Below are 17,669 nucleotides of genomic sequence, written 5' to 3'. Positions count from 1 at the left end.
CTAATAATTTATGGCATGTCCTGACCCCAAGCGGTAATTGAACCAATAGATCTTCAGACTAGATTTACTCTGGTCTGGCTGCCACAGTAATGTAACTCTGCAGGAGTTTTGGATTACTCCAAATGCCATCTCCTCTTCTCAGAGGTTGACAGTCACGGGCAAAATTTAACCTCCCAAATGTCAAGGCAAAAGCTCCATCACCTAATTTAGACTATCTGGCTCTCCTTTTGCAATACTGCAGATAAAAACAAGAGGCACAGTGATCACTCCCAATACTGCCCTCGGAAGACTGGTTTTAAAGTAAAACTCTGTAACCATAAATGAATTCTCCTAAGAGTTTAAAACCATAGAAGAGACTAAATTGCAGAAGTGAAAGGGGGAATTCTATATACCAGAGTTCATAACTAGTAATGTAAAAAATAAGAATAAAAGGAGAGGGAAGCTGTTGTATTAGAGAGGAATCCAGTGATCAGAGACAGGCTGACGAGAGTAGAGCTGCAAGGAGGTGAGGAGGGGGGCGATGGGGTGCACTTCTGATTCCAGTGAGCCATGGCACAGAGCAGAAACACACAGCCAAGTGCCTGTGTTTCTTCTTCTCAAAATGTGGTTTAGAAGCCAATTTCAAGGCAGCATTATATGCTTCAGTAAAGGGTTCTCAAAAGCTTTGAACAAGAAAAATACCAGCAAACACACAGCTCTACACTGTTGCAGGCTCTTGCTGCATACTAAATATAGAGAAAATACAGCAACAGGGGTTGTGGTTTCCCATCAGGTATTGCTTGGGAAAACCCCTCCATACTCTTCAGCTACTTCTGACTGCAAATGAAGGGGCAGGTGCACAGGCTGGTCACACTGCTGCTGCTTCCAAATGATATTTCAGATATTATGATGACGCTGGGTTTGAAATTTTGTTAGAAGTCTCATCAGTTGGCTATTTTCTTTTCCTGGGAAGGAGCTCAGTTGAACAAGCTCTGGCAGACACACAGAGCTATGCTGTTGCCACTGACACAAGTCCCAAATGAACACATATAGGCTGTGAGAAAATGCTACCATCTCACAACTGTGGAGGAAAAAAAAAAAAAAAAGGCAGCAAAGGTACAAACAAGGAAAATCTGACACAATCCCCAATTAATGGCATAGGCAGTATTTATCTATCGATGATTAAGTGCTACCATTGTACCTTGATAGCTAAGTTCGATGATGATAGACATCCTAGAAAATAGGTAGATAGACAGAAAGATAGATATCCTTTGCTACTTCAACCATCCATAATACCCCATGTGTTGCCATCACTGCTTTGCCTGACCAATTGCCTATGTAGCCTGTTCCATCTTGTGCGATCAATATTAGCACTTCACTTACCTTGCAGAGTTACAGCTGTCTGCTAGCACAGGAAGAACCTCATCTTGCCTCATTGTACTGAAAGACAGTCATATTGAAGAAGAAATGTCATTATCCATTCAAATACTTTTATTTAATTGTTTTTGGTGAGTTGGTTTTAGCTTTGATGCTTTTGTTTTTCCCATTATACAAATAATTTATAGCAAAAAAGCAGAAATGTTTGAATGAATGAACATTGAAGAGTTTAACAGGAAAACTGAGATAGGTGTCCAGTCTCCTGTCCAAGCCTCTGTGCCTCAATTCTCCATTTGTAAAATGGAATTAACAATATCATTTATCACCTGTAGTGAGACTAAGGATACTCATGTGATTATCACACCTAAATAAATATAAGATCCAGAGGCAGAATTGTTCCTGGTTCCTCCAAAGAGTAAGTGAACAATGAGTCTCCCAGTATGTCCTAGTGCCTGAGATACTGAAGGATGATAAGATACAGTAGTGCGGGACCAAACGGAGGGGAAGACAGGTCTGTGTGCAGTTTGGGAATGACAGCGCTGGAAGAAAAATGTCCCTGGCCTTACCACCCAAATTCTCTCATTAACTGCTGAAGGGAGGACAGTATAGAATAAAAAGTTCCTTATCTGACCCAGCTGCTGCTGAAAGAGTGGGTGTTCCTGGTGAGCATCTGGGCAAAGACAGCAAATACCAGTGAGGGACAGGAGTTGTGACATCTCCCCTGGCACACAAATGAAAATACAAAATGGTGGGAAGTTTCCTGTGTTATCTGTGTGATCACTGCACGCTTTCCTTGCCGTAATGCAACAGGGGATAAATCCTGTTTTGTTGAAGTGGCACACAGCTCAGCTGAAATTATCTGCAAAAATAGAAGAAAAAAAAGATTCCTGCCCTACAGTTGTTGGTCTCCTGTGTTTCTGGCTCCTCTATCAACTCTCGCTAGTAACCATTTGTCTTTTTTTCTTCTTTTTTTTTTTTTTTTTCATGTCAGGTTCCTCCAACAATGCTGCTTTTCCAAACTGGAGATGAAGGGTATAGGTAGAGAGTCAACTGCCTAATTGTCACCAGGCTAAATACTTCTTAACTTACTTATGATGTGATAAATCCTGGAGTACTTGCTGCTTACGCAAGAGGATTTCAACACAGAGGCATGTTCCAGAAAGGTATTTGTGTAGAAAAGAGGAAAAATCTGTGGGCAGTGTGTTCTCTGATACTCTAAGAGTTAGTACAAGTGTGATTTGTTTTGTTTTGTTTTGTTTTGTTTTGTTTTTCTTTTAATGAAACAGTGGGCAATGGGAAAGATTAAAGGCTATAAATTCTGCATCCAAACAGAGGCAGAACCACAGTATCAACTCTCAGAAGCTCAGAAGGTAGAGGCTTTTTAATTTGTATTTTAAGCTGTTTCTAAGCGAATTGTTCATTTCAATCAACAAAATAGGTTTGATCCTCCCAGCACTCCCTCACAATTTCCAGACTAGGACAACAGTTGCACAGTGGGGTCAAAATCCCATTGTGTTCTTGAGGACAAATGCCTCCTATTGAGATGGGTGATGAAAGGCAAGGGTGCTGAGAGCTTACTTATTTGTGAACAACTCTGAATTTTGCTCTATACATATTGCCAAAGCTGCACCCCAGCTCAGATTTTTTTCATGGTGAGGATGGCACAGCACAACAGACAAGGCTACTGTGAGAGATGGTGCAAGACATCAACCTGCATTTAGAAGGAAGGATAAAACGTATGGAAGCTCATGTAAGTAATAGGTTCATGTCAGCTTGGAAATTAGTTTTCCTTTTTCAGTCCTGTTTTTTTCAGGTTAAAGTCACTAAATGAAAACCAGGTGTATTTGGTGGGTAGTTATTCTCAGGAGTTCATTGACATTTATGACAAAGAAAACAATAGAAGTACATCATCAGGACAGCAGAAGAAACCAGCTCACTGGAGATGGCAGATGGACTAGACACTGATAGTTACAGCTAATAATTAGTCAGTCCAGAAAACAGCTGTCCCCGTGAGGGGAGGAGCTGTAGAATACCCATGAGTGCTCTCGCAAACTGTAGTTAGCTCAACAGAGGCCTCTGCTGAGCAAATAGTAACTGAGGCAAGGTCAGAAACAGGCCAAATATCTCACCTTTATTCACTCGTATAAGGACCATCTAGTGTACCTCTTACCAGCAATAGTGGGAGGAGAGAAAATTTGAAAGGGACAGATAAGCATGAATAGATCTGTCTTAGAGATAAGGAGAAAAAAAATCAATAAGCGTGTTTTATGAAGTAAGAATATTCACACAGTTTGCAATTAGAGAATGTTTTATATATTTCGCTATAGTTTTCTAAAAGGCTCAGAAGTCATTTGAGTGGAGAGACTGATTTGCCATAAGATTTAAGGCATACCTTTGGATCATTTTAAACTGTTTTTTGTCTTTGTTTAACTGAATTTGCCACACTTAAACTGAATCAAACCATTAATTTATCAGAAGTGCTTTATTCTTTACTCTAGATCTTTGCAGATTTAAGCTATGAACAGGAAAGCAGTAAAAAGTTGCATTTGTAAATATTTTAAAGAACACTGCTGTTCTGTGCAGTTTTATGTTCTTTTCTCTGGTGGTATTGAGTGCTTTTGCAGAAGCTCATTTGGGAAATGTGTTCTTTGATTTTGGTAATCAATTGATCAACATTTGAAGCCCTGCTCAGAAGCACAGCTATTGTGAAGAGCAGTACTTTCAAATATCCATTTGATTGTGTTTGTGGTGCTTGCTTTATTCAACTCTGCTCCAGGCAAATTAAAATGTACTGCTATATAATAAGTATGGGAAGGTTAGCATTCACACTTCAGGGATAAAACATTTTGACAGTTCTATTCTACATTTGCATTTAAAAATTGTAACGCTTTTAATTAGACCCTATGTTTATGGTAAGATCTCTTGTAGGCATTACTACTATGAGATTGTTACCTTTCAGGATTTGTTCTGGACTGTTTGTCTGTGGGGAAGTGCAAAAGCCTGCTGCTTCCACATACGTATTGTTTTCTGATCCATGTTACATTTCATTTTCTTAAGTTTCTCTTGCTGTTCCACCTGTGCCATTACTGCAGAATCACCTGGATTTGTTTCTGAGAATTTTAGTGTACAGGGTTAGGGAGGTGTGTGTGTGTGTATGTATATATATATATATATATATATATATATATATATATATTTCTCACGTGCTTGGTATATTTTTGCACTGGTCTCCAAATTCTTGATTTCTGGTCACAGTAGAATCCCCAAGGGGATAGAGGCAGCCTTTGACAGGAGATGGGCAGGAGATGCTGCCATGACATGCGTTATCTTTTTAGCTTTTGGACAGGTGATGTTTAAACAAAGCACATACACAGACAGTGGTCAATATCCCAAGCTTATGAAAATGATCAATGCCACAGGCTGATGTCTGAAGGATTGACTGCTAAAACTGCCCATATCACTTGCTCCCCTTTTATTTTATCCTCCATCTTTCTGTATTAGTAATGTTCAGCAGGGGAACCTGGTATAACATCTGCAACATTGCTACCACCAAGAAAACATTCACGGAGATAAAAAAAAAAAAAAAAAAAAAAAGGCAAATGGCAAATGTACACTGTCTCAAGAGCCCTGTGTGTAAATTGGACTATGTTATTAAAAAAAAAAAAAAAAAAAAAGGTTAAATATTTTACACTTTTCAGAGGAGCAGAGGGAACTGGGAAAACATTGTAGCTTTTACCATAAAAATGTATTTTGGGGCTGAAATTAGGTTTTGTCCCTGATAGTCAGCCCCTAGATAGCCAGTCCTAGAGTCTGTGTATAATTGTTACTAGGTTTACCTTGGGAAGGATATGGAGTTTGGTGGTACCAGAAATCTTGTGCAGTGTACCCTCAGGGAATCCCCTCCTGCATAAGGCCCCAGTACTGTGGCTCAAATCCAAGGAAGCTCAAACACCCTCACAGACTGCTCATTTCCATATCTTCCTTCAATATTAGGAGCTATTTCTTCTGACTCAGCAATAAATAGTAGAGAAATACTCTGGGAATTCAGATATATGATATGAAAGTCATGCTTTCTGATTGTGGAAGGGACCACAAGTAAGTTCTCCATGTGCACCCAGATTGGATCTTCAATTTAAAAACATCAAAATCTGAATTATACAGAGGCTATCCAGCACTATGGGTAAGTACATTGGCCTTTCATGTCTTATTATGTTGTTAATTAGTTAATGTTTGTAAAGCACTTTGAAGATGAAAAGCCCTATATAAGTTCTAAGTGTTATTATCTCTAGAGACCTGGGTTCGATTCAAAGGTGCCTAATTACATATGCCATAAATTAGACTTAATGAGTTGTGGAATCATACAAAGCGTATGATGCATGCAGGTTTCTCAGATAGATCTTGGCCCTATGGTCTGCTGCAGTGCTTCCTTAGGTATTCAGAGCTGTTAAGAAAAATTACACAAGAATAGAGCAGATAATTTCTAAAAATAATTGGACTACATTTCGGTATTATTTAGGAGTTGGTGAAGCAAATTACTCTACCAGCAGCCTTGCTCTGCTGAACCTAGGGTTTTTCCAGTAACCAACTTCAAATTGCTGAAGTTAACATGATTGTTTTTAAGTTGTGGTACAGACATAATTCAAATTCTTACTTCTGTTCCATATCTGGTCTTAGCAGAAGGGAGCTGAGCAGTATAATATGACTGATCTCCTTCCAATAATGCCCTAAAATGTCCCGTCAGGGCTGGGAACCTCTCAGTGTTGGGTAATGTTCACATGCAAAAGAAAAAAGTTCCCATCTTTAGAGATATTATCATACAATTTACAATAAGCCATTACAAGTGGGTAACGTGCAAAAGGGGGAAGTAGCAGTTATAGGAAAATGTGGTTTCATTGGCTTTGCAGAGCTGAGAGTTTCCATGTTATGTAACTTACATATTCTCTAGCCAAAAAGCTACAGAATGTGCCCTGCTCAGGTCCAGGCACTGGGGTGGCTATCCCACAGTGAGCGCAGGCAGCTTCTCCTGGCTGTTCCTGAACCGACAGAGTTCAGGGACACAGAAAAGCAGCAGGATCATTCGCCTGTCCCAATGTGGCTCCTGTGTGTTCTTGCTGCAGAATATCTCCATTGTATCTTGGGCCCTTTGCAGGCATACGGATAGAGGAAAGATTTATCCTGCATATAAATATGTTAGAAGTGATTGTGTTCATTAGTACAACCTAAGTAGATTGGAAAAACCAATTAATAGCAATTTACTATAAGTGTCTCTAACTGACTTCTTGAAAGTATTTATCCTGAAGTGAAAGTCATTTGATTTAGTTAATGTTTATTGTAAGTATATGCAGACTATCTTCCAGGGGAGAATGTATTTTTGAGTACTCCAGACAATTGAAACTACTGAGCCCACTGTCTGGAGAAAGCATCTGTAACCGCAGCCAAAAGAGGAACAAGGTTTCCGACATTCTTTCAAGACATGTGTTTGAAGCATGGGTTCCCATCACTTTCAGAGTGAGTTGCAGGCCGTTTTCCTTATATAGATTTAGACAAGCCAAAAGCTGTCCTAGATTGATCTTGCTAATTGTCTTTGTGATTTCTCCCTAGTCCACTTTCTGTTGTTATTTGCTCATTTGGAATTTGACTGTTTCCTCAAGAAACTTTAAATGGGACAAAGCATAGTTTCAAACTTCCTTTATTTTCTCTCTATCCCAATACTCATCTTCCCAATCTGCTTACATTTTTGCATTCCTAGAACTTGGTCTAGTCTTACACCTTAGTTACTGGGGTGTACTTCTTCAAAAACAAGATGTAGTTTTACTGAATATTTTTCATATATTCTAATAAATAGGAACTTACAATAAATGCAGATTTGCGCTGGAGGCTGTGGTTAAACGTGTAGCAAACTTATCAACAAACCTTTCCTTCCCCACCCTGCCCCCTTCCCTTTTTACAATGAACAGATTTTTATCCGCCTGGCTCGTGACTTGGGGATTTTTACAAGCAAACTTTGGAACTTGTCAAACATTTTGTAATTTGAGTCTGAAAATAGAAAAGCAAAAATCTTTAGAAAAAAAAAAAGTATTTTATATAGTGTGTATCAACTGAGAAAAATTTTAGCTTGCTGAAGAGCATAGAGGATTCTATTCTCTGACCTAACTGTCACTTCTTAACCAGAAATTACCACTCTGATGATTCACTTTTTAATACTCCAAGATAACATATATACTTGTGTAATTCCACTGAGCTACCAAATTACAGAGGAGCTGTAAGACTCTTCATTTCTGTACGACTATGGCCTTTTACTGAAGAGCAATAAGAATGTTTGCATTGTTGTTATTTCATCTGGGCATTTTAAGTCTGTTTCCATTCCTCCTCTGTTTTCAAGATGATACTGACTGACATACTCTAGCAGTGGTATAATTATTGCTTTAACATCAGTGAAGAAGCTGACCAAGAAAATGAGAAAGTTGTAAGCTTTAGCAGCTCCACTAGAGTGCCCGTTACAGACATCAGGCAGGAGGAACAACCATACAACATTGTGAAAGCGCATTTTTACAGCCAGGCCTCCAACTCTGACAAAAGTACGAATATCTAGTAAGTGTGTGCTTTGAGAAAATAATCCTTGGGTTACAGGAGGCATTAAATGTGTATGCAGAAATATCTAAGTCAGCTAATATCCAGTGAAGAACTCTGGTCACTTGGCAGTTGTGTTTGGTGACCCACTCAAGGAGTTTACAAAAACGGTCATCATCTTTTTGTCTTGTTACTTCTCAAGTCATTTTCCTGTTTAAGTCCCTAATTTAACAAAGCACTCATATCTCTCACTGAAAGTCTTGGACTGTGGAAGCACTGCTCGTGATGTCTGGAAGAAGACTTTTGGATCATTCCTGCCTCCAGCTTTCTCTCCCTGCCTGCATGCAAGGGATTACCACAGGTCAGCTTGCAGAGAGGTAAGTGTGGCAGTAAGTAGTGGGGTAGGACAAGAATTTATATTGATGTGGCTGATTGTATACTAGAGTAGATGAAGAGCATCCATTTATTTTGACAGACTGTGCTGCAAAGAGATGTGAATTGTCATAAGCTCATTGATAGCTGTTGTTTATTTCCATGGATTCATGAATTTATTTTTCTCTGCAATCAATATACAGTGTAGAAAGGGACAAAATCACAGACAAAATGCAAAAACAATGGTCGGTTGGTTGATTGAACTGTTGATCTTAATATGGAAAGGATAAGAAGCACAAAGGGCCTTAAAAATTGTCTGCATCACTGTTGTGTTATGGTTTGTATTTTAAAGATGTCAAGTTTTTTTCAAATCAAAATAATTAATTTCTACCATTGACTATTACAATAATATCCATTACAGTGCTGGGAGGAACAGTTTAATGTGAAAGCGTTAAGAATTGGGTTCATAGGTATTCAAATTCAGAAGTACTATTCTGAAACCAAATATTTTAGTTTCTTGCAGAGACTTATTTTTGCCTACATATTCCTTCAACAAGAGTTCTGTTATCTGCAGTTGAACAAGAGCATGCCTTAGTTTAACTCTCAGTTCAGTAAAGCATTTCTATTCTGAATGTTACTTAAATTTTATCTAGACATGTCATTTGATAAGACAGAGGTTACTGAACCTGGAGTTAACAACTGGCTGAAGTGTTGTTCTGAACCAGAGCTTGACTGGACAATATGTAACAAAGTACATGTGCACACCAACATTTCTATTCATAGAATCACAGATGATTTGGGTTGAAAGTGACCTTAAAACCAACTAATTGCAACCCCCTGCCACCTCCCACTAGCCCAGGCTGCCCACAGCTACATCTGGCCTGGCCTTGGGCACTTCAGAGTTGGGGCATCCACAGCTTCTCTGGGCAGCCTAGGCCAGGGCCTCACCACCCTCACAGCAAGGTATTTCTTCCTTATACCTAATCTAAACCTACCTACCTTCTTGTAATTTTAAACCATTACCTCTTGTACTATAACTAGACTTTTAAAGTGTAGTTTTAAACTGTGGTTTTAAAAACGTGTAGTTTTAGAGCGTTGTTTAAAAATTTAGCTAACAATTCTTTTAAAGTTTCCTCAGGAAATGAGCAATGTAAATATTACAAAAATATTCATCAGGAAATCTACTTTATTACAACTAAGTGTTTATTTTAAACTTTAACTTAGTTCTGCACAGGGTATTGATTTAACTTTTGAAGGAAGTAGGAGCGCAGTCCATGACTACTTGTATCTGTTGAGATATTTTTTGGGATGGTCAAGTCATGTTGTTGCCTGACAAAGTATATCAGAAAGCTTTTTAGGCTGAAAAATGAACAACTCCATAAAGCTGAACATTATTGTCATGGAAACTTCTGCACACCAACTAATTGACGTTATTTGTTCACCCCATTACAGTAATTATTTGTAATCATTATTTTTGTAGCATGTGTTCGGCACTTAAACTGTATATACTACTGGGAAGAGCTGGATTATTCATCAGGAGAAACTGAGAAATTGAGTTGAAAATGCCAAATCAGGCAGGCAGATGGAATTATCTCCTGTGGCAGTCACTCCTTTAAAAAAAAAAAAAAAAAAATTTTTTTCCTCTCACTTCCTCATACATGCAAACAAGGAAGCAAACGCTCTCCAAGTTTCACAAGAAAAGAGTAAGAAGTCAAAAATACCATGACCACTGAAAGACAATTCAAATATAGAAAGTTTGGTGGACCCATTCTTCAAGAATGTGTTCAGCTTTTCTGAGGTCAAGAGGTTCTTCCGACGTACCGAGGCAGACTCCTGAGTTCTTATCCATTGTCACTCAGAAAGGTAGGAATGGCTCCTCTGCCATCTCTGACCAAAATTCATATCCAGAGAATTTAATTGCTGCATTAGTACACTCTGAGTGAGTTTTGACCACTGCATGTGCCACTCTTCCAGTAGAAAAAATAAAGTTGTACATAAAAAATCTATCACCTTTGTTTTTTCAGAAACTCCAAATCCTGTTCAGTTGCTTTGTATTAAGAGACAGGATTGTTTTATCTCCTTCCATTAAAATAGACATAATTAATGAGGAATATGATCCTAAAATTGTTCTCAAAAATAAATTACATCAGCTGTATGTTTTTTGTTTATGATTTCCCTTGCATTGGTAATGAGATTCATGCTAATGTGATGTAAGACTCAGAAGTCAAAAATATTAAAAACTGACAATTGTTTCATTTAGTTTTATGAGAGGAACCTGAGATCCTTTGAAAGTGTGCTCAGAATTACCCAAGGTTATGAAAAAAGCCTCCTCCTTTTTGTGTTAATTTGCTTACAGTTGGTTTTGTAATATCCTAAAGAAAAATTGTTACACCCATCTGCATGCACTTAAGCTCGGTCTGCTGAAATGTTCTGCTTGAGCTCATGATGAAAGCTACAACAATTGTTTGCCCTCACAATACAAAAGGAAATAAAATAAAGGTTTCAAAATGGACTAAGTATTGCAAATCAAAACTTCAAAATCTCTTTTAAACTACTTTTTGTTCAGAGTCTTTTGTTACAAGAAAAGGCTCTTATCACAGATAAAGATTTTGGAAGCAAAAACGTAATATTGAATGTTTGTATTATCATGATGATGATGACAAAGCAGCATTATTTTGAGTGTCACTAAAGTAAAGATTCCATTTACGTCAATTTTTTAAAATTGATGGGTTTGGGTCTCATTTGACAAAGATCTCAAACAGATATTTAACTTTAAACATCTAAGTTAAGCCTATTAGCCTGAATGTGACAGTCAATATGCTGATGTTAAGCATGTGCTTAAAGTCAAGAGCTCTCGGCTAGGCATTTGGGCTCGTTAAAGGGGAAATAAATGTCAAAGTGAAGAAGATAAAATTGTAATACAAAATGTATTAATATAACAAAGCATACTGAAGATATTGCCTCTCTCTGTTATTTGTTTAGTAATATCTGATGGTGTGCATTTCTATAATGAATAAAAAGGTTATCTACAAGAAAATATTCTGTTTCTTGTCTTACACAGAAAGTGTTTTATGTAAAATGGATAGAAATTTGCTCGTTCTTTGTTTTAAAACCTTGGATCCATGTCCACTGAATGGCAATTCATGTGGTCTTATGGTCTAACATCGTATGTCCGAGCAACTTGTGAGAAATAATGGAAAGAGCTTTTTAAACGCTGCAGAGAGGTGACAGCATGGAAAAAGCTAATTAAAGTATGTTTTAAAAATTGTGTTTTAAGACCTTTCATTAAAAAAAGAAGCTTAATGTAAAATAAAATACATCAAGAGTATGCTGATGTCGCCGCAGCAGCAGTATTCCAAGTGCAGATTGCATATGTTTAAGTGATTCAGGTATCTTGGTTTGGTTTGGCAAATGAAAACCCTGTCCTACTATAAGTCATTTTTACCATCGGGATTTGCATATACATATGATATCTGTTATATTAATTATATCTATTTTCACAGGTATGGACAGACATAGCCCAGAGTTGTGGCAGCCATTAATAGATCAAGCAAGCCCATGCAGCTGTGTTTTGATCAGTGGAAAGGTTTCTGGCATCCAAGAGCTGAAATCACCTTTTGGGTATGACAAGTGCATCTAAGTATCTAGCAAGTGAAAATCAAGGGTTTCTGTAAGGAAGGAGTAAGAACACCTACCACAAAAAATTAAGAGTAAAATAACCTTTAATAATCGCAAACTCAATTGTATGTATTGCTCTCGATTGGCATTTAGCCATCCATCATTTGCTGGCTCATAAAGCTGATTTGTGTTCTTTCCGCCTGTCCCTGTTTCCCCTAGCTGCTGGCCTCTTTTCACCACTCCTTTCCCATAGGCATATACGACTGGGACCCACACACTCTTTTGTCTCTTCCTCTGGAACGCTGCTTTTTATCACATGGGGAAAGGAGGAGTTTTGTGAGCAGCTTTCTTTCTTCTTTATTGTTGAATGCCACTTATAAACTCTGTCACTAGACTCTTGGAAGGTATCTAAAATGCTAGACAAGGAAACAGGTATAATTCAGAGGAAAACTGACCTTGATTGAATAGGGTCAAAATGCTTCAACCACCTCTTTCATTTGAAACTCCTCATTTATAGACTCACACTTCTTTCACTGTAGCTTTAGAGTAAACAAAAATATATGTGGGATGTTTGTTAGTCTTAAAGATAAGAGGCTCAGCTAGATTTAGTGAATTCTGTGACTAATCAAACTCTTTGTGAAAAACACACAATTTCTCCTCTCAAAGTGTTGTAACACCATAATTGTTGAGAGCTCCAAAATTTGTTTTCAGAAAACAAGTTTGGGCATTCCCCAGGTATTAGCATGTACTAGGCGAGTTTAAGCTCCAAATTCCTAATTCCCAGGTCTGATTGTATATATTAATCAGTCTTCTGAGGAAGCATGAAAGGTACTGACCATGGAATTACGCATCTAAACATTTGAACTTTCATCTTGTGGTTTGCACATTTAAGGCTGTTCTTAGAAGCATTTAAAGGCTGTAGGCTACCAAAGATTTTTGAACAGAATTCTTGTGGCTGTTTACAGACTTGGTCAGTACAGATATTCCTTGAGCTTTCTGCTGCTGTCTGTCATCACAGAGTATTTCTGTTGAGTAGGCTGAGAGTGAAGATTTACGAAAATATTTGATGAAGTTTTGTACAAACTGTGTCCCAAGCATTTATTTGCTACATTATGCACCTCTTTTAACCAAATGCTGTTTGTTGTTATGGAAACCCATTGTAATGAGAGCCACGTGACCCATGAAAACCTTAGCCAGCCAACAAAGTTTGCAGTTTTCAAGTACTTTTCAATGTTTCTGTTTTCATATTCTTTAAACAGCATCTCTCGCATTGTCCAAGCCACATATGGCAAAGGCCTGGTTTTCTTTCTCTTCTCTAAGGATGATTTACATCCTACCAGCAGTAGAAAAAGACCTGCAAAATGTGTAGATGTGATTAGAAACACATTAATATGCTTTTATACTATTGGAGCAGCAGAGAGGAGTCTTAAAGCTGCATCCTTATCCCTTCTGTTTCTTTGCTGGGAAGGGATTCAGCTGGGATTGATGTGGATTGGGAACAGGGAATACCCCTGTCTGGCTTCTGAACTGCTGAAGAAGGCTACCCCAACACCCTGGGCACAGGCACACTTCTTCACATTTATCTTAGGTTAGCACATTCTTTATTTAACTGTCTCTGATCTCACTATATCTGATCATTCCTTCATCTCATTTTCACTTAACCTTTTGCCCTCTGCACAGACTAAGCATCCTATCGGATATCACCCAAGGGACCTTCTTTTCCCTTCACTCCCTTTCTCCACTCTTTCTCCAATTTAGGTGCTTTATGCTGCTCCTGGTAATTTACCTGATTACATGGAAGGAGCTGTAGATCTTTTATAATTGCTGTTTTACTTAAAACATTGATTCTTTAGTTCCTCTCTCTTTTCAGGTCATCACACCTCACTGGAGGTTTCCCTGCTTTAACAAGCATCTCAGAAACCACAGAGAGGACTGGAGAATGGGGGTCATTGTACATTCTTGTATTTGAAAGCAGCTCCATAGCATCCGCAAGAGGATTCTTGGCACCTGCCTAGTTAAAGTGGATGTCCAATGTTATCTCTCCAGGCAAGTAAGATTCCAGCAATCACTGTAGTCCTATTTCACTTGTTCTCAGTCTTTTTGACACAAACACATTAATTCCCCCAAGCTTCTTTGGCAGCTGTAAGAAGTTCTCTCCTTTTTTTAATATGATTGATAATATTGAATATTTCTTTTAACCTTTTACTGCATTTGTTGGGCTAGATGATAGTTTCTCTGTTCGGATGTTAATCTCCAGCATGCAGTACCATATCTTCCAATCGCCTACTCATTACAGAGCTCATTTGTAATATGTTGCCATTTAATTTACAGCTGCCTACCAAGCTCCACCTAGCACTGTCCTACAATATATAATGTCATCCTTCCAACACTTCCGCTGTCAAAGGTCATACAAAGCAAACCACTGCTTAATACAGAAACTCCTTCTAGTTTAGCACAGAAAGAATGGCAGCCCTTGGGCAAAATTTGACTGTGTTGTTTCATATGATGCACTGGAAAGAAATACATTCTGGAAAAGGTGCCAATAATGAAGGTTCCCTGATTCAGTGCAGGAAATGGCCTGAAATGTACAGGCAAAAAAAATGCCATCATTGTCTTCACTTCCAATTTCTCAGGAAAAGAAAAGGTTGTTTGAGGAGACACAAATATATAAAAACAAAAAGACCTCCCAGGCTGACTTGAAATATGTTCAAACTACACATCCACTCCCTGCTCCCTAGAACCCAGTAAATATTTCTTTGGCCCCACAAAATATTTTAGTTTGAACCCAGCAAACCTCAGATTGACCTTGGAAATAAGATTCCTCATTTTCAAAGTAAATGTCTCAGCCACACCACTGGAGGAGTTGCACTTTTCTGACTGAAACATATAAAACTTGTCTCTTTTGGCAAATGGGGTAGATTATACTGTGGGGAACTGGTTGTTTTCCCAATTAACTGACCATAGGCACTCTCAAATTCTTTTTCTCAACTTTTATAACCCAGTACAATGCTGGTGGCAAGGTTAAAACATCTTTTTTAGGCCATTAGGGGCAGGGTTAAGCCTGTGTAAAGCAGTAGAGTCTGTCTCAATGGAGATACACTGACCTATCCTGCTGAGCGTCTGGTGCATGTCTCTACAGAGATTTTGTTCTCTCTTCTCCTCAGGTTGTATTGGATGCTTTAACAGCATTTGATCCTATAGTGTCCTTTTAGCTTACCTTGAATCCCCTTTGAGATTTTAGATTACATATGTCTGTATTTGATTAGCTTTGTCAGTTTGTTTTCTTCTGATGTTTTTCTCCTCTGCCAGCTGTGTTAACTCTTCCCTCACCCAAGACAAGATCTCACACCCTAATGTAATATAATGAAAATATGTTTTTGAAATAGTCTTTGACATCATTTTCTGATGATGTCCAACTCATATTCAGATATAAATTTCTGCGATCTGGTTATCAGTTCTCTGTAGGAAAGTGTACGCACATGTTCCACATAGAATGTAAGGACAAGAAAGGTCTCAAATTCCCCTTCTAATGACTGGTTGATGTCTATCAACTTATGCTGAAAATCATTGCGACCATAGCCTTCCTTTCAATATCATAGCTGCTTCCAGGATGTCAGATATAACTGCCTTTTGTACAACAGTCTTATTTAAACCAGACAAAAACAATTAAGATGGATGTTTTGATTGGCATCTACCATATTAAATGAATTAAACTGCTGTAATTCTAACAAAAAAAAATCAGTGTTGGGTATTAAATAAAATAAAATGATACTTTTTCTCAATGAGCATTTCAGGTTTTGCTTCAGCCTGAGTTTCTCACTTGAGGCCAACCAGAAGTGTTGAAATGCTGTCAGCTAGGGTTTCACAGAAGCCTCTGATCCAGGACACCAATGCGGACATCCAACTGCCCAAGATGTGGTCCTTGCACCCTCCCCATCTCCTGCTGAAGTTGTTGAATCTTGTGTGTGCTCAGGGTTTCACAAGGCTGCACTATATCCACGTGGTGCAGATTTTAAGAGCTCCATGGTGCTCAGATAATATTCATGTCTCTGAAAAGGACAATGCTGTCCAAACAGAATGAACCTTTGAACTTCGATAGATTTTGGTATGACCTTAAGCCTCAGATTTATAAAAACAAAACAGAACACCTTAAACCTCAGATTTATGAAAACAAAACAGGACAAAAACCACTGCTTGCTCCTTTTCATTCTATTTTCTGATTTTGCACTAAATTGTCAGCAAAGCAGGCCTTTTACCTATAAACAGATGGTACAAAATTCTGCGGGATTTTCCCACATTTGATGAACACACACATCAAGTCTATTTACATGAGCATGGAAAATATTAAAATGACTACCAGGTCTGTACAGTGTAAGACACCTGGAGTACATTGCTGCCAGCAAGCTTCCAAGGTGGGGAGATTCTGGCACACAGTTACAGTTCTGGGGATTGGGCCATTTTTGACTTGGGTTATTGCATCTTTTTACACCTGAAGACATGTTCACCTCTGACCCAGAAACATCTGCAATGTCAAACTATAAAAAGGGGAATTGAATTGTAGCCTTTTTTTTCGCCTTACTGTTATTTTTATTTTCTATTGAAAGGAGTTTTAAAAGGCCTATGAAATGTAAAATTGCTTTCTTGCCATAGTTGCAAAACTCATTTCACCTTTTTATCTGAGATGTGCTTGTAGCAAATTTCCAGAGTTGAAAAATGAATACAATAACCCACTTTGAGTAAGGATCATGGTCCAAAGCACTGAGCACAGCACAGTCTGCATCTCTCAAGGCTTGGGGCAAAGAGGGGAACTGCCCCAGTAGCCTGCCTTGTCCTCACTCCCACCATTCACCCAGACTTTTCCTCACTACTTTATGTTACCCACAACGTTGTTGCATATTCCGTCTTTCCTTCCTAAAGTAACGTTGTTGACTGATGAGGGATTTTTTTTTATTATTATATTATTATTCACCAAGTCCTAACTTTTTTTCCTTCTTTGCAGGGATAATTTACAAATATTTGGTCCATTACTGCTGCTCTTACGTGGCCCATCATCAGAATACCAGCTGTACTGGTGACTACACAAGTGACTGTAGTTTCTTATATGAAATACTGGTATACCATAATATTTATTCGAGTCTTTCTTTCACCTTTCTTGTTATGATTTGCTCTTGTGATTTATATTCATACAGATATATATTTATTTATTTTTTTACTCTGGGACCCTTCTGTGTGTCAGTTTGCCCTACTGTAGAATGAATTTACATGGTTTGTAGTAGACTGTGAATATCTTTAGTTGAATATCACTAGAGAAATCCCCAAAATTATTATTTTGACATTTAGTTATGGTATAATGTAGCCAATTTTTCGTGTCATTTAGCATAAGAAGTATATAGGGCAAAGCAGCGCAGTATGTTGATAGATGGTGTATTGCTGTGTTTGAGTTTGCCAAAATTAACACATTTCCCATTGGAAAAAAAAACTTTGGAAAACTTTCTCTTTTCTGAGTACAGGCATTTTATGTTAGAGCCTTAGAGCTGGTTCTGTCTCTCCTAAGTTATAAACCCTTATGGATGTACCATAAAGATGTCCACCTAATGCAGAGAAAAGCAGATTAATTGATCACAGTAATATATTCTTATCCACTGAGTAAGAGCATTACACAGATTGTTTCTTGTTTTGTTTCTGGCTTGTAAATCTTCATTGTAGAATACAAATGAAAATGACCCAAATATGTATTATTTATGAATAAGACT

The 17,669-nt window shown here is 38.0% G+C and overlaps 1 protein-coding gene across 1 annotated transcript in view; it reads right to left on the bottom strand.

Annotated features, from left to right (window-relative positions):
• The window catches only part of LOC310879883 (uncharacterized protein), a 64,336-nt gene that overhangs the window by 30,358 nt on the left and 16,309 nt on the right, over positions 1–17,669 (bottom strand). Inside the window, exon 2 of the transcript XR_014571208.1 lies at positions 1,363–1,419. The gene's annotated coding sequence lies outside the window, so the exon portion shown is untranslated. The remainder of the gene's footprint in view (positions 1–1,362; positions 1,420–17,669) is intronic.

This window comes from Anser anser, assembly GCF_964211835.1.
Source record: "Anser anser genome assembly, chromosome: 11".
NCBI lineage: Eukaryota > Metazoa > Chordata > Aves > Anseriformes > Anatidae > Anser > Anser anser.
Note: the sequence above shows the minus strand (reverse complement) of the source record. Positions and strands in the feature narration are given on the sequence as shown.